Source organism: Balaenoptera borealis (assembly GCF_965194805.1).
Source record: "Balaenoptera borealis genome assembly, chromosome: 11".
Taxonomy (NCBI): Eukaryota; Metazoa; Chordata; class Mammalia; order Artiodactyla; family Balaenopteridae; genus Balaenoptera; species Balaenoptera borealis.
The window spans coordinates 64236452-64254596 of NC_138868.1; the positions used below are offsets into that span (position 1 = coordinate 64236452).

An 18145-nucleotide genomic window follows, 5' to 3' on the forward strand; every position below is an offset into this window, starting at 1 on the left:
GGGTCTTTCTATGTGCTATTCTCTCCATCCGAAATACTCTCTGCTCCCTTCCATGCTTCGTTGTCTTCCCAGCCCTACTTTTGCCTGCCTGACTCCTCTGGAACCTGAGGATCTCTGCAGAGGCTTGTCTGTTCTGTCCACTGTGCCCAGCACAGTGTCTGATCAATAGTAAACACTGTGTGTCTCCTTTTAGAATGAATGAAGGAGACCACTTACAGGAGCCTTGCTCCACAGCTGCTTCGCCAGCTCCAAGGCTCAGAAATGCTGATGGTCCCCTCCACCCGAATATGGGCTGGTCATGAGCAAATGTTTGTCCAGTCCGTGCTGATTCCCTCTCTGGGAGTTCTGATTGGTGTACAATAGTGTCAGGTTGAAGATCCAGGTAACTGGAAAACTGTGTGTAGGAAAAGCAGAGTGAGACACCCTTAGAAAATGTTGGTAGGTCCATGTGGTAGCTGCCTTCAAAGGGGCCGTAGGGATTGGCAGATTTGGCAGATTGGCAGATTGGCAGGTTTTTATGATGACAATTTTCAGACATCATCCTGACCTTCTGCTACACTGAGGGTTTAGAAATAAAGAGGTCTTAAATCAGACTACCTTCTAACCCCAATAACCATATTTGACATTCACAGTAGGTAATCTTCCAAAAGTTCCACAAGGAATTATTCACTACTTCCTTGGTGACAAAATACAACCATAAAACATAGTGTTGGATATTTCTCAGGCATCTCTGTGGTAGATGAATAAATCTCTCCCAAAAGACCCATCTGACAGAAAAAAACAAAAAAAAAGCCAAATAAATATGAATTAATGTTGTGCTAAAATTTTTCTGAATATGCAAGAAATCAGAAATGCTAAGTCAACCTAGTCCAGAATTGGCTCTCCCTATTAGTATGTGGTCAGTAAATTATTAAGGAAAACTAATTATCTCTTTTGATAGTATTACCTTAAACATTACTTTTACAAGCATTGTAGAATGATTCAACAGGTTAACTCAAGTCTGCTTAAGCGTCATTTTATTTAAAGTAACACTTCCTGGTAAACAAGTTTTTAATTAAAAAGGAAAATTATATTTGCATCCCTTGAAGATAAAGAAGAAACTACAAAATATTTAAGTATCTACAGTTTCTGTCTATCTCTACTTATCTTTGGCACCAGTTACAAAGAAAAACTACCTGGAAGGATAATTTCTCTCACAATAATCCCTTCCAATGAGACAGGACTTAGCAACTTATAGTGTTGACATACATGATTTCATTTGATCCTCTCAACAGCCCTGTAAGTCAGGTATAACAAGAATTAGTGTTAACTTCATTTTATAAATGAGGGTGCTAAGCCCGTGGAAACTACATGACTTGCTCATGGTCACCCTGGTAGTAGGGTTCAGCTAGGCCTTGAACCCAAGGTTTGTGATCCCAGGTCTATCTCAGCGTTCTTATCATGAGGTAAACTATGGCTAAGTCTGCCTGATGTCTTAGATCATATTCCAGAAGGACCCTGAGGGTCTTCTAGAGCAGTGGTTCTCAAACTTTATTTCTTAGAAACCTAAAGGTCCATGGTGGCACTTAAGAAACCACCATAGGGAAGTGAGAAGACAGGGTCCTGGGCTACTATCCCAACAGAGCAACTTTGTCTATGTCCCATATACTGGTGTTTCAGGTAAAATTTCTTTGGAATTCCACAGCTTTAAAAAGAAGTCTGAAACTCCAGAATACTAATCTAAACTACTCATTTGACAGATTGGAAAAGATCCATAAAGATCACATAATTTACCCAACTAAGACTAGAAACCAGTCCACTACTCTGTGATTGGGATAAAAGTTAATTCTCTCAGTACAGTATTTTGTCTACATCCAAAGTTGTCCAACTTCAGTGTGTTATCAGGAACATCTGTAGGGCGGGTCACAGAGCTCTGGGTCCCACCTCCAGAGGTTCTATTCAACAGGGCTGGGGTGGGGCCTGAGAACCTGTGAACCTGCATTCCAGGTGATGCCGAGGCTGCTGAACCAGAGAACACACTTTGAGAACCACTTGTCTACAGGATATAAAACAACAGAAAAGTCAACTGAACTGACCAGCTAATTGTACATTCCATCAATTTTATTTCATGCTGAGAAAATGGTAAAAGGAAATTCCTCCTTCAGAATTCATAAGCCCATTGCTTTAACCACGCTTCTACACATTCCTCAACAGCTAGCATTGATATTCTATCACATTAAAGACCCTAAACTATCCATGTAGCAGATGGCATTGGTGTTCCAGCCCATATCTGCTCATCCAGCTTCTGAGTTTACCTGCAATTGCAGTAGGCGGTTTCCATGCACACTGCCAGCTTCCCATCTCAATGGCTGACATCTCTTTGTGTCTCTGAGGACTTTTTTAGCCAATAAGAGCTTGCTCAGTCCACAGGCAGTGTGTGTGTGTGTGTGTGTGTGTGTGTGTGTGTGTGTGAGAGAGAGTAATTAATGTCCCCACTTTACTTCAAACAATGAGGCCATGACTCTGCTGAAAAATACTCCAGAGTCACTATCCCTCTGTGGGACAATTGTGAAGCTTGTTCAAATGACTCCTCAGAGGGTCTCTAGTGAGACTGAGCCCCAGTCTCCCACAGCATCAACTCGCTCATTTTTTTAAAAAATAATTATTTTATTTATTTATTATTATTATTTTTTGGCTGCGCCAGGTCTTAGTTGCAGTACACGGGATCTTTTAGTTGCGGCATGAATGCAGGATCTAGTTCCCCGACCAGGGATCAAACCCAGGGCCCCTGCATTGGGAGTGCGGAGTCTTACCCACTGCACCACCAGGGAAGTCCCCTCAACTTGCTCATTAATGCACCTTTTCTTGGTATTTCTCCCTTTCCTGTTCACTTCTCTCACTTCCTTATTTGTGCTTCCAGAGATCACTTCCTAAATAAACTATATGAATCTCAGGTTCTTGTCTCAGAGTCTGCTTTTGGGGGAACACAAACTAAGACACTCTATCTCCAAGTTCTTCATCAAATTCATGGAAGCATCACCTGCTGGCTGACCCACATCTGCTCTTTTTCACCTTTCCGTTCTATGCCCTGGGGCTTTATTCGCAGGTCTTTGGGTTGGCTAATCCAAGTTAGGTGTACTCAATGGGTGTTAAATAAATAATACAATGATTATTGCTGCCAAAAAAGTAGCAAAAATACAGACTGTTGAATCATGTGCAGATACTCATGATTTATTAATTGTATACTTAAGTAGTCACTCTTCAGAAAGAGGCCCAAGTTCATTTAGTATCAGATCTGTGAAGGACAACAGCAGAAAAAAACTGGCATTATGCATATTTTTCAGGCATCACTATAAAAAGCAACCATCAATTCTGAAATGGAGATAAGTTTCCTTTTGTACTGTCAAAGCAAGATTAACTTTCAGCAAATATTTACATTTAAGGAGTGCAGTTTCAGCAGTGATGTCATTGACATTTGTCAAACTGCAGTTCAAACCTCAATTAAAAAAAGAACTGTCTGAGAAACAATTAAATTGTCCTCAAATTGAAGCCAAATAATGGAGACAGATCCCTTTGGTTAAAAAAATAATTAAATTAATCAAACTTCATCCTAAATAATAGAGCTATTTCATGTATTTAATTCCACTCGTTGGTGGCTTAATTTTTTTAAAGAAAACAGCCTGATTGCAATATAACTGACATATAATAAACTGCACAAATTTTGACATATGTATGCACCCATGAAACCACTGTGCTGGCTTATTGTTGAAAGCAATTCTACCTAGTTTTAAGTCTATATCATTTTAAAATCCACTTTCTGGAATAATCCATTAATTATCACACTTATGCAGTGATCCATTATGGGCTAAAGCTCTTTACATTACTCCCTATTTGAAATGGCTATATGAGCATGTTCCAAAGTGCATACGTGCAAAATAATAAATACATTCTAATCCCCAGAAATTATGAGGCATGTCTTACAAATAGTAATAAAAGCTACCACTTATTTAGCATCTATCATTGCCAAGGTCTAATTTGTAACTTTTTAGATACATCATTTGTAACCCTCACAACAATCCTATGAGATCAATATTATTAACTCTATTTCACCAGTGAGCAAACTGAGATTAGAGACATTCAGTGATTTAGAGACATTTACATAGCTAGAACACGAAGGAGCTGGGAACTAGATTCATCCCACTACGCTAATATTTCCCAAACTGTTAATTTATTCAACAAATATACGCCAGGCTCTAGGTTAGATGTTGGAGATATAGTAGTGAAGGTCATGGTTCCCAACGTCATAAACTTTACACGCAGGGGTAAAGAGATATGCCATTTCATTGAAATATGTTCTGACATATGTATACACCTTTGAAACTGACAGCACACTGAAGATTATGAACATACCCATTACTGCCATAAGAGTCTTCATGATCCTGTGTAATTCCTGCCTCCTGACCCTATCCTGCCCACGACAAAGCAACCATTGATCTGCTTTCTCGCGCTATACATTAGCTTGCATTTTCTGGAGTTTTACGTAGATGCAATCATACATATGTATTATTTGCCTGGATTAATCTCTGGGCATATTTGAACTTTATTCAATTTTTAAAAATCAGCTTTATTGAGGCATAACTTACTTACAAACTCACCAATTTTAAATGTAGAATTTGATGAGTTTTGATACATGAATATCAGCAAGTAATCACCACTACAATCAAGATACAGAACATGTGACGAGGAGTATTTTAAGTTTAGACAAAGTTTTACCCTTAAAAGCACAAAGTTTATTAGTTTCAGAGAAAGTCAAGTGCAGTACACATGGAACATTTGTGCATTATCCCAGGAACACACCAAAATCAATGCCACTTTGCCTCCTTTTTAAACCTACACAGCTATGGAAACTTGCATTCTTGATTGTTTACAGGGAACTTTTATGACTGCCTATTACTCTTCTTACAAACACCCCTTTGGTGCTTTAGGAAATAACTTCAAAGAGAACATAACAGGAAGGGGTATACTTTGATTCATTCACCACAGTGATTTCTCTGTCCCCAGTCAGCCTAGTGACCCACAGTGGAAAGTTTCACACAGCTCAAAAGTTTCTGTCAGCCACGCTGTCTCAGGCTTCTTTCCTCTCTTTTTGTTCCCCAGCCTCCAGTCTCTTCCCATTCCATCCTTGCCTAAATACCACTGTTCCATTCATTTTTCTAAAGTCTTGCTTTTGGCATGCTGGGAAACATTCCGCGGCTCGACAGTGCTCACAGGATTAAGTCCAAACTCTATAAGGCCACCTTTGTATGCTCCACCTGTTTGCACTCATGCTGATGAGCAAGCTGGGAGCCAGCTCCCGGGGCTGAGCCAAGCTGCCCGGCCCCAGCAAAACGTGTGGAGCGTGCATCTTCCCTGGACCCAGCACAACGTGTGGAGCGGACCTGGGTCTAGAAAAAAGATATCGGGACTGTATTTGCTGCAAAGGGATAAAAATGAACATCCTAAGCTTTATTTAGAAAGCCTAGTAAGGCCCTTAATTGGCACTGTTAAGAAATTTCAGTGATTTATGTGAATATAGGGATTCAGATGTAACAATAACTTAGAGGTTTTTTTGCTGCATGTGTAATTTCTCTGTCAAATGCAAAGCATGCCGTGACTGGGTTACTTTCTGAAAGGATCACCATATTTCATTTATCCACACATTCACTAAATATCTCTTGAGCACCTATTACATATCAGGCTCTGTGCTTAGCCCTGGTGGTATATTGGTGAAGCAGAGAGGTATCATCTGCACCCTTATAGAACTAACAGATTAGCTGATGGGTCACCACCGGGTAAAGAGAGCCACAAAGCAGAGGTAAAATGCTTTCTGGGAGCTATGGTAGACACTATCGCCCTGCCCATATCCCTTAGCTCTCACCAGGTAAGCCAGAGGCTTCTTCCCACCAGGGACTCTCAGGCTGAGTGAGAACTTTTCTGGCCCAGGGGAACAGGAGCTCAGCCCTTGCGCAGTGCAAGCCGTGATTGCTGGGGAATCAGTGCCTTCAGGTGCAGCCCTAAACAAATGGCAAATGAGGATTGAGAGTTAACTACCCGCTTCCACCCAGAGCACCCTGGCAACTCTGAGGTTGTTCCACACTGTCTTAGCTTGAGCTAACAAAATGCCATAGACTGAGTGGCTTAAACAACAGGAAATTTTTTTCTCACAGTTCTTAGAGGCTGGACGGCTGAGATTAGGGTGCCAGCATGCGTGGTTTCCGGTGAAGCGTCTCTTCCTGGTTTGTGGGCTCACGTGACCTCTTGTGTGGAGAGAGAGAGAGAGAGAGAGAAACTCTCTGGTGCCTCTTTTTGAAGACACTAATCCTACTGCATCAAGGTCCCACCCTCACCATCTCACTGTAGGGCCTCCTTGATGTTTACTTACCTCCCTATAGGCCCTATCTCCAGACACAGTCACATTTGGGGTTAGAGCTTCAACATACACGTTTTGGGGGAACACAGTTCAGTCCATAGCATACACTGTCTCCCAGAGTTCTCCACTGAGGCTGAGCCCCAGTTACCCATCTCCCAGTAACTTGTTCATCAATGCATGCTGAACTGGCTTCTTTTCCTTCCCTCCTCATTTCCCCATCCTCCTACCAGAGCTCCCTGAGACTACCTCCCAAATTAACAACTTGCACTCAGATCTCAGTCTCAGGCTGTGCTTCTGGGGGAACCCAACCAGTGACTGGAGCACATAGCAGGAACCTGCCCTATACCTGGGGGGCCTGGATTTTAGAAAGCCTTACCAGCTGTGTCAGTAATTCTTTCCTGAGGGCTCCGTGGGAAGCCACTTAAGGTCTTAAGCAAAGGAATGAATCTCTGGAAGAACGTGGAGAAAGGATTAGAGGAAATAAAAAGTAGATTCAGGGCAACTAGTTGGGAACCTATTTCTTCAGTCAGTAGGAGAAAACTGTGACCCGGATTAGGGAGAAGGCAGTGAAGACGGAACCTGACATGGTGCTTAGTTCAAAGCGAGCTGCTCAACAAATATTTTTGATGAAAATTAATGAATGGGTTCAATCTACCGAATTTCTAGGTAGACTGACAGAACTCGAAGGTTGATTAGGTCTAGGGTCTGGGGAAAGGAAAGAGTTGAGAATAACTCCCCACCTTCAGGCTTGAACAGCTAAGTAGATGCTGGTGCTATTGACTGAATATGGACACAGCCTCGAGGAGAAGGGGCAGGTTAGAGGGGGTAGGAGATAATGACTTTGGGGCATAGTGTGCCTGTGATACATCTAACTGATGTTGAGTAGGCAGCTGGGTGTACAGGTTTGCAGCTGGGTCAGAGATGCATATTTGGGTCCCACCGGACCAGCCACATGGGAAATATGACCCAGAAGAGCTCCACTTTTCCTACTTTCTGGCATTCCCTCTAAAATAATATTTTAGAAGGAGTATGATGGAGAACTAATATTCATTGAGAACCTACTATGTGCCAGGAATTGTACCAAGCATTTATTTAATCTTCTGAACAGCCCAGAGAGGTATGCAATATTATCTCCATTTACAGATGAGGAATTGCGGTGCAGAAAAGAGAGGTTACTTATCCAAGGTCACACAGCTGGTAAGCAGCTTCAGAAAAACTCTGGACTTACTCCAAATTTCATGTTCTTAAAGAAAATAAGCATCAACAAAGCGTGGTTCTGTATCCTATGTCTCTCAGTCTCTCTAGACACCACAATGAGCAATTCCCAAAGTCAAGTGCATTCACTAGAAGGATCTTTCCATTTCAGCACCCAAAGACTTCTCTCCGCAGCGCCCTGTTGAGCTACACATCCCTCATTTGGACAGTTCTCTCTCCAAGTGGTCCCCCTGCTGGTGACCCTACTGTGTACAGCCCTAACTGAAGTCTCTCAATTTTTGTCTCGGGAGATTTGCTTTTTCTGGAAATATCTTCTAAAAGGAATCACATAATGTGGTCTTTTGCAATGGTTTTCTTAGCTAGTGTGCTGTATAAAAGGTAAAATATTTAGTATTTTTCAACACCATATGAAGTGTAGGGAGTAACCCAAAACCTCATTATTTCTTTTCATTTAAAAATACAGCACACTACCTTGGATGTGCTAATATTGATTTATAGTCCTGAAAATGTCCCAATTATTTTCCCTTTTGCAAACAAATACTTTTTTGTAGATCTGCATTAAACTTATACATTTCTTTGGAAAGAATTGACATTCTTCAATGTTATATATTTTCTCTTCAGGCACGTATTTCCTTTCCAATGCAATATGCTACGTCAAAAGTTTTGAGAACTTTAAAAAAATTATTATTTAGGTTTTGAACATATACTATCAGTATGTAGTTAAACCCTTTGTTCTTTTTCTGATATTTTTATATGACACATTTTCCCATAGTCTATTCTAAATCAGTGTTTCTGATAGACAGGAAAGCTACTGAATTGTGAATTAAAATTTTGGAAAAAAATATATGGAGGTTCTTCAAAAAATTTGAAATAGAACTACCATAGGATCCAGCAATCCCATTTCTGGGTATTTATCCAAAAGAATTGAAATCAGGATCTCAAAGAGATATCTGCACTCCTGTGTTCACTGCAGTATTAGTCACAATAACCTAAATATAGAAACAACTTCAATGTCCATTGATAAATGAAGGGATAAACAAAACATGGTACATTCATATAATGGAATATTATGTATCTTTAATGGAAGAAGAAAATACTACCATTTGCAACAACATGGATAAACTGGAAGACGTTATGCTAAGGGAAATAAGCCAGTCACAGAAGGACAAATACTACATGATTCCACTTATATGGAATATCTAAAATAATCAAGCTCATAGGAGGGGGAAATGGGGAGCTGCTATTCAACAAAGTTTCATTTATGCCAGATGCATAAATTTTAGAGATCTGCTGTTAAATATAGTGCCTGTGGCTAACAATATTGTATTATACACCTAAGATTTTGTTAAGAGGGCAGATCTCATGTGTTCTTACCACAATAATAAAAAAATCAAGGGGAAAACAATTATATAAATACAGTTCTTAAAAGGTGGAAATTATTATCTATACTTCCCTATTCTCCAGATATGAGGTAGTGTTACTCCATGAGAGAGTGGCATGGACATATATACACTACCAAATGTAAAACAGATAGCTAGTGGGAAGCAGCCGCATAGCACAGGGAGATCAGCTCGGTGCTTTGTGACCACCTAGAAGGGTGGGATAGGGAAGGTAGGAGGGAGACGCAAGAGGGAGGGGATATGGGGATGTATGTATACGCATAGATGTTCACTTTGTTATACAGCAGAAACTAACACAACATTGTAAAGCAATTATACTCCAATAAAGATGTTAAAAAAAATAATAATTCCTTTCATATGTTTGCTGGAGGCAGAGCTTCATAGACTACTTCCTGGTGTGGAGGTGGGCATCTCACCTGAGTCATAGAAGGCTCCAGAGATTAGGCAAGCTGATAACTTGAGCCAGGAAGATGAGGTCATTCTTTTTGCCAGGTGCTGCAATCTGGCAAAAGGCAGATCCTGAGACATGTTTCTTGGACCAGAAACTAGACCTAAGGGAGAGGCCCTTAGGCAGAAAAAGATTGGAACTGTGGTCAGTGGAGTTCATCCTGGAAACTGTCCCCATCCTGACTTCTCCCATCCTCCTCCACACTGTGGCCAGAGTGAACATTTGTTATCATAAGGACCCATCAGGATCTGCCCCTGCTTGCTTCTCCAGCCTCCCCTCTCGCTCCTTTCTTCTCTCTGGGACCCTGTGATCTAACCATTAGTAAATTTCTTTCAGCTCCATGAGAAACTCATCATGTTCATTTTGACCTCTAGGCCTTTGTACGTGCCCATGCCTCTGTCCCAGCCCCTTGCACACCCTCCAAACTGACCCATTCCTGCTGTCAAGACTCAGTTTAGACCTCACTTCCTCTAGGAATTTTTCCTTGACCCTCAAGGCTGGGCTCGGTTTTCCCTTAGCACTCTGCTTTTACCCCTGTTCCAGGGGTTATCCAGCTCTGTTGCAGTTGCTTATTCATTTGTCTGCCCCTCCCTCTTCCTAGACTGAAAGCTCCTTCAGGCAGAGATAGAATCTGTCCAACATCTGCCCTCATGAGGTACCCCAAGTTAGAACTGCCCAGTCAACTTGCTCCTAAATTCCTGATGCATAGAAACCGTGAGATAATAAGTGATTATTGTTGTCTTGAATCACTAAACGTTGGGGTAATTTGTCATATAGTGATGGACAACTAACGCACTATCAAAGCCCAGCGGCTTAAAACAACCGAATCTCAGATTCTGTAGGTTAGTAATTGGTGATCTCTTGCTCCTTGTGGCATCAACTGAGATCATCTCAGCAATACTCAGCTGATGGATGGGCTGGCTGGGAGGATCCAAGCTGGTTTCACTCACAGGCCTGGCACTTTGTGGGCTGGAAGGCAGGACTCGGTTAACCACAGAGCCTACGCTTGGTCTCTCTAGCATGGTCGTCTCCAAGTAGACTTTTTACGTGGCAGCTGGCCTCCCTCAGAGCAAGTATCCCAAAAGAACCTGGAAGAAGCTGCATGAGTTTTTATGACCTAGCCTTGGAAGTAATGTAGAGTCATTTCTGCCATATTCTCTTGGTTGAAGCAGTCATAAAGACCACTCAGATTCAAAGAGAGGAAACAGAGACCCCCATCTCTTGATGAGAGGACTTGTCAAATAACTTTAGCTATTTTTTAAATTAACTTTTAAACATATAATTTATATACAATAGAATGCACCCATTTAAAGATAATTTGATGAGTTTTAACAAATACATACACCCTGTAACCACCACTGCAATCAAGTTATAGAACATTTCCTTCATCCTAAAAAGTTCCCTCCTGCCCCCTTGTAGTCAATCCCCTCATTCTCCCCATCAGCACTAGGCAACCAGTGATCTGCTTTCAGGATTTTCTAGAATTTCATGTGATATAGTATATAATTTCTCACAGTCGGCTTTTTCACTTAGCTAAATTCTTTTGAGACTCATCATGCTGTAGTTGATGGGTCAAAACATAATCTCCTCTATGAGTTTGTCACCATGCCTGCTTAAAGGTGATGTAAACTTTTCCCCTCAAGAGAATATTTTACTTATGACTTTTTTTTTGTTGGCAGAACACCAATTTAACTGTTTCAAATTTGTCAGGAACAAAGTTTTTGGATAAGAAGTTATAGCAGGGCTTTTATATTTCTCAGAAGTAACTTTGCTGTCAGTAAAAGCTCTGATTTACTAGAAGTTTGAACTGGTTTACAAAGCCACTGGGTTAATCACTAGCTTGTGTTCCTAAAAATTATTGTGAGATTTAATATTAATACATTTAGTTGATTGCCTTATGTCTATTCGCAGAAGTAATGAAAATAGGTTTTAAAGTATAAAATGCTTAGCAACAGAACATACCAAACGAGTTCTTTGTGTTTTTGCCAAAATCAGACAACATATTTGGCTTTTTCTACCACAGAAACTCTCCTGCCTCTATTTCTGCCTCATTCAACATGGCAAGGCTAACAGAAAATCAAGGTCAAATGAGGAAACTCAGCAAATGGTTTTTATCTGGCTTCACTGTTTGACCACAAACTGGCAAACACCATAAGAAAAACTGCACAGGAGATAAATGATAGGGTAAAAGTACATTTTTGACCATGGGCCCAGGCTCTAGCAAAAGAAGCTGGCCTAAGATTTATAGAAAGTGATTTGGGAATGAATTCAAAGTACTGAAGAATCACAAAATTGTTTTTCCATTGAACAGCAACAAAAAAATCCCCATGCTTTAAAAAATTTGTGTGGTAGCTTTTTTTTTGTCCCTCTTGCATCGAACTCTATTCAATAATTTTACCCCATATCCCCACCTGTTGTTATTATTATAATTGGCACTAAAGAAATATGTAACACTAATAGAATAAAGGGCGGTTCGAATGAGGTAGGAGACATAAATGATCTCAAACTGGCTAGGTTTTGGATGACTTTTTATTGATGAGAAAAACTACCTTAACCAAAGGTAATTAATATTTTTATTCACTGCTTCAGTTCCCTTCCTTAAGTTCTTAATATGTATTACTATAACGGCATTAATCATAAAACATATAAAATGTATTTTTTAAATCAAATTCAAGAATGCCAAACAGGAGACTTATGCAGAGAGTGGAGGCCCAAGAGAGCGCCTCATTTTTGTCTTCTGGGGACAAAAGGATGAATAATTGATTCTAACTAAGTGCTCTCAGGATGTAAGAAATTGTCTTGAGGCAGAGAATGAGAACGAACGCAGATGAGGAAAAGAGGAACGTTAGAGGTTGTAGGTGTGTGATATTTTTTCCCCCTGAATTAGGAGAGAGCTGCCAAAAGTGGAAAGAAAGGGAAAGACAAAATCTATACCGGTTTTCTTAAGGTTTAGAAGCAAAAAAGTAAAACGAGAAAGAAAACAAGCCGGATCAAGGACTTTTAAAGCTGTAAGTTACCTTACAAGCATTTAGTCCAGGAGTTTGCACTTCTGTTTGGAGTTAAAAGAACTCTTACACAAAACAAAAGTAGACAGGAGAAAAGCTGCCCTGGTGGAAGGGGCGGGTAGGGGTGGCGGGGGCGCGCTGAATCCCCGTCACGCGCACACATCCCAACATCGTAGGATGCTACGCGCTGCTTGAAAACCACAGACCAGTCCTGACGTCTCATTTTACAGTGGAAGAAACAAGTGAGCCGCTTACTGTCACAACACAGAGCCCGGACGTCAAGTCTCTACACTTCTCACCACTTCCCAGTTTGCCTCTAGAGGGAGGCAAGGTGGGCGAGCGCGTCTTGTGGAGTCAGCTGGGTGGCTTGCGGCGGTGACAGCCCCGCGGGAAGAAGGTGGAAGAGCGCGGTACCCGCTGCTAGGGAGGCAGCGCGGGACCTCGGCCTGATTGTTCCCCTTGCTGCCGCCAGGTGGCGCGCCTGGCCCGCCGCTCGCGGCTGTTTGGTGGTGGGCGGGGGAGGCCCTAACTCGCCGGTCGCCTTGGAAACGGAGGGCGCCGCGGCGACGGCTGTGGAGTGAGTGGGCCTGGTCCGCCGGCCTACGCGAGTGCTACTTCCGGGCCCGTTGCTGTGTATCCGCACCTGGAAGCCGTCGAGGGGAGGTCAGAAGGCTGCCTAGCCTCCTTGCTCGGCCCCGACTCCTTCCAGTCTGACACTTAAGACTTTACGAGAATCTCCGTCCCACCCCACCGGCCCTGCTGCTTACTCCGCCGCAAAATGGTCCTGGGGTGCCAACCTTCTGGGGCCCCACGCCGGACGAATTTCTGGGCGGTTAGGAGACGCTGAGAACGATTCTCATAGGCTGACCCCTCCTTTTCACCCAGGAGACACAGAAGGAGGAAGAACTTTTGATCTGATCGGAATATTAACACATCTCTTTTTCCGCCTTGCAATAGAACCCTTGGATACATTGTTATTTGCCTTTCTAGATTTTCAGATCTGAATTTGATTCAGGTTTGCCCTCACAGTCTCTAGCACACAGTAGATGCTCAGGAAACTAATGCCTTCCATTTGTATGGGGCTTTATCACTTGACAATTTACCCAAAGCATTAGAGCCTCATTAATAACTCCGACAGGAAGTAGGAAAGATGGACGAGAAACTGAGGGTCAGAGGGGGTTAGAAACCTGTCCGTGGTTATAAAACTCGCCGGTGGAGGAGCTAGGTCTAGACTCATCTTCTTAGTGCGCTTCTCACTGAATTCCCAGTCTGGTGAATGCCTTTAGAATGAGTACCCCGCAAACCCTCGAACCCTTCTCCGTACCAGCACAGAACCCCTCCCACTGCAGGTACCTTATAAGTGCTCCGTGTGGGCTTGATGGCCTTTCACCCTCACCCACCCAATCCATAGGCTGGTTTCGGTTTTTTGCCCTGGCTGCTGGCAGCATCCTTCTAAACAGGACACTTGGTTTCTTTCTTTTATTAATTTGCCAGATTTGTATAGCGGCTTATCTGTTTTCTCATTCCCCTTCTTACCCCATCATTCTCTGCTGGGCGGAGAGACTTGAGGAAACGGTTGGGAGGTGGGAGAAGATGCCCCATCTGAGGGGGAAGAAAAGGTTTCTGTGAAGGCAGAGAAGGAAAATAATAAGACTGGGTGTTTATCAGTGTGTGTAATAATTGCTCATGGATTTCCTTTCCACCAGCCCCAAGACCCATCCCCAGCTGGTCGTCTTTATTCACCGCTGCTCTTTGAAGGAGAGAAGGCTTTTTTTTCTCCTCCACCATCAGAGTGTAAAAGTACTGCATGTATTTCCATTATCCTTACAATATTCTCTTCACAGTTATGTTTCTTTTCTTTTTTAACACTTCTAAAATTGAAGGACAGTAGGAGTTGAAAAAAATGTAGTTCCAGTTGCTAGAAAAGTTAGTATAATATACTGCATTTCCAACTATTTGTTATTAGCAATTCTGGATCAAAAGACACAGATTTTTAAGCTAAGAATCCAATATAATTTGAGATCTGTAGTTCAAAAATGTGCCACTAACCAAAGGATTTGTATTGCTAAAGAAAATACATGCTAATGTAATGCACATTGTCAGTCGTGCAAGTGAAAGTTGAAAATGTCATCCATCTAGATATTTTTAAATACCTTGATTTGAACGTAGAGTTATTTAACATATCTCCAAACTGGCTCTATCTTACATTTTAAAGCTGTTTGGGGCCATATATACATAATCTATACAAAAAGAGATGGGTCTGAAATTTTGTAAAACTAACTGTTAGGTGATATCACTACTAAGAGGCTTTAAATGCATTCAGGTTTTTTTTGATTTTTGTTTTTGTTTTTTTTAACATGTGCTGGAGAGCATTTCTAAAATGTTTTCAATTGTACTGAAAATGTGTTCTAGCCGAATTGAGAATTTGATTTTAAAAGTTATTTTACTTTCCAAGTTCAGGGTATATACAACGTTATAAGCAAATAAATAGGGCCACTAGGAAAGAAAGTAAGCATGCACTATTTGCCAGTCAGTCATTCACATCAGACGTTTATTGAACATCTAGTTTGTGCCCATGGGAGATGCTGGCCTATGTGCCAACATCTGTGTTTGAATTCCCAAAGATATGAGTTGCTGAAGTAGTTACTATTCAGTATTTAAGGAGTTATGTTTTGTTGAAGATGAGTGCCTTGATAGTTAGATGTGTGCCTTTTAAGTTAGATTGCTCTTTAACAAAGGCTCTTGGAAGTACTGCATTATTATTGTTGTCGTTGTTAGATTTACATAATGTTATAGCTTGTTAATGGCAAAGCCTTGACTAGACTTTAAGACTTCTGGCACCCATATAGAGACCTTTTAACTAAATCGTGCTGTCAACCCCTGATGGAATCTTATTCAGAACTTTAGTCATTACTAATGCTATTAAGTAAACATCTTCCATTTTAATCTACATTTATATAAAACATTAGCTAACAAACATCAGGATCCATTTCAAACGTCTGGAAAGGTATTAGGGCAGAACTGCCATCCCTCCCAGCCTCCACAAAATTTGAAAGGAATCATTAGGAGGCTTCTGGATATTCATGGCTCCACAAAGCCATGAAAAAAGTCATTAGGAGCTTTCTAGGTATTGAGCCAGGATCCTGAGACTGTGCAGGAAGGGACACACTCCTTGTTTTTTGGGTAATTTTGCAAAGTCAAGTAAAGCATTATGGGATAACAGCTCATTTGAAGAAGATGACTACTATATGTCCCTTTTTACTAAATAGACTTCTTACTTTTCACTGAGAAGCATTTGGGGAATATTTTTTGAAACATTTTCTGACAGAAAATGATTATGAAATAGTCTCTGAAAAGGCTGGATACCTGAGTCCTTCAAACCCACCCTCCTCACCTGCCCTCACTATATAGTGTGTGTTATTGATGCCCAAACAGAGCTGGGAGAGGAAAAACAGACACGCACAAAAGGTCATGCCTTGGGCGAAGATGTCTCTAGCTTTCATTACTTGTATGGTTTTCTCAAGCCTTTTAAAGTTGCTCTTTTTTTTTTTTAGGTTCTGCTGGAGTATGCTTCTTTCTTCCTGTCTTTCTGAGTAGAGATCTCACCTCTCCTACATTTTATAACCAAGGGCCAGGAAAATTGCCACACAGAGAACAGGCACTAAATAGATGTTTGAAATTACTGACAAAGCCGATTAGGTGTCTGTCAGGAATTATTTTAAGTGAAATCTTCCTGGAAGATAATTACGTTACTTTGTGACTATTTTTCTAGAATTCTCACCTTTTACTGAGATAGAAATCTGGGACTTCCCTGGAAATCCAGTGGTTAAGACTTCGCCTTCTAGTGCAGCGGGTGAGGGTTCAATCCCTGGTTGGGGAGCTAAGATCCCACATGCCTCAGGGCCAGAAAACCAAAACAGAAAACAGAAGCAATATTGTAACAAATTCAATAAAGACTTTAAAAAAATGGTCCACATCAAAAAAAAAAAAAAGATATGCTGAGATAGAAATCCTCTAGGTGGTCAAGAACTGTAAATCCTTGTAAATGTTTATTAAAATCCCCGTTGTTTGTAGTACATTATCTAATGCAAAAGTACATTTTGAGGTACTGTCATTAGCTCATTGCAAAAAGGCAGCTATTAAGCAGGCAATCCAATTGGCTTACTAATTTTCTGTAAAGTGCATGAAACAATGAATCTTAATATAGTTTATGCACAATCATTTGTGCTTAATGGATCTACATTTTCACTCATATTTTATTAAAAACCTTTGCCGTGAGCTTCAGTTAGGTAACTAATTGTACATTGGTCAGAGAGTTGAAAACATTAGAGCCAGGTAACTGAAGTAATTGAGCAAGATGAGATCATTTTTCCTCCAGCACCAGATGGGTACCATAGGTGGGAACCGTAACTCTTGATCTCTTCCATATGACTCAGAAAGAAAATTAGAAATTAATGTTGTTTTAGCTTTTAAATAAAATATTTTATAGTAAAAGTTTTTGTTAAATACTGTTATTATAAAATGAAACACTTGACAGCATGCTATGTTTTTGTGCAACAGTCAAGTTAAACATTCTAATTCTAAAATAGAAAATAATATAAAAATTCAATTCTGCATCTGAAACAAAAGAAAGCAAATTTTTTTCCTAGCTGATAAGCTTCTGTGACCTGTGATGGTATAATGAAACATTTTGGTATGCAGCTTATAGAATTATTCTCAATACTTTCATATCTGAGAAGATATCACTTAATATATTACCGTGTCTTAATATATTAAATCTTTTTGATGTGTCACCTTTGTGATTTTCAGTTAAAAAGTACTGTAGTATATTTGCATGCATGAATACTAGAATCTATTAGGATGCAGAGATGAACATGCTTGGCTAGAAAAGAAAAGTCTCAGCCACAAAGACTGAGCCTTGCTGGAGGTCTGGTTATGTAAGCAGCATGTCTGCAGGGGAAAAGTATGTTTTCATTTCAGAGAGTTTCTCCACTATGGATCTGAATGACCTATGTAGACTGCCTATTCAGTGATCCAAATCAATGATGAAGGCTGACAGTAGCAAACCACATGGATTAGTCCTTACCCCTCTCATCATACTTGGCAGCAGGCAGACATCCTCTGCTTTAGTTACCTGAAATTTAAAGAAGCATAATCTGGAGCCATAACTCAAGGGGCAGAATACTCATTAAGCTCTTTCTATATGTCAGACACTATGCTAGGTGCTTTAAACATTAACTTATTTAATCCTTACTACAGCGTTTAGAATAAGATTTTTGTTCTCACTTTAGGAATGATGGAACTGAAGCTCAAAAAGATTCAGTAGCCTACTCAAGGTCACACAGGTAAAAGATGGTGGATCTAGGATTAAAATATGTCTGCCTGATTCATCCACCCGTCCATTCATTCATTTGACAAGGACTGCATCTACTGTGCTAGGTGGGGAAAGACAGTAATGCACAAGAATTACACCATCCCCACCCTCATGGAGTTTCCAGCCATTTTAACAAATAATTACAAAGGTTATGTTCTTTCTACCACACCCAACTACTAACACACTGATTGAAGGTTAGGCACTTATTTTCTTGAGATTAATAAAAATCAAAAGATAAAAATCTGTCAAGGAAGACTATGATCTTAAAAGATGTGCGTTAGTATCCATATCAAATCCACAAAGTTATTTCTGCTT

General features: G+C 40.7%; 1 long non-coding RNA gene across 1 annotated transcript; it reads right to left on the bottom strand.

The window, feature by feature from the left end:
* Positions 1–2485: 2485 nt before the first annotated feature.
* Positions 2486–16326, bottom strand: LOC309605921. The gene is made up of 3 exons (XR_014231576.1): positions 16238–16326; positions 13993–14079; positions 2486–13099 (listed from the first exon to the last, which is right to left on the bottom strand). It is a non-coding gene; the product is annotated as an uncharacterized lncRNA (long non-coding RNA).
* Between the last annotated feature and the right edge of the window lie 1819 nt (positions 16327–18145).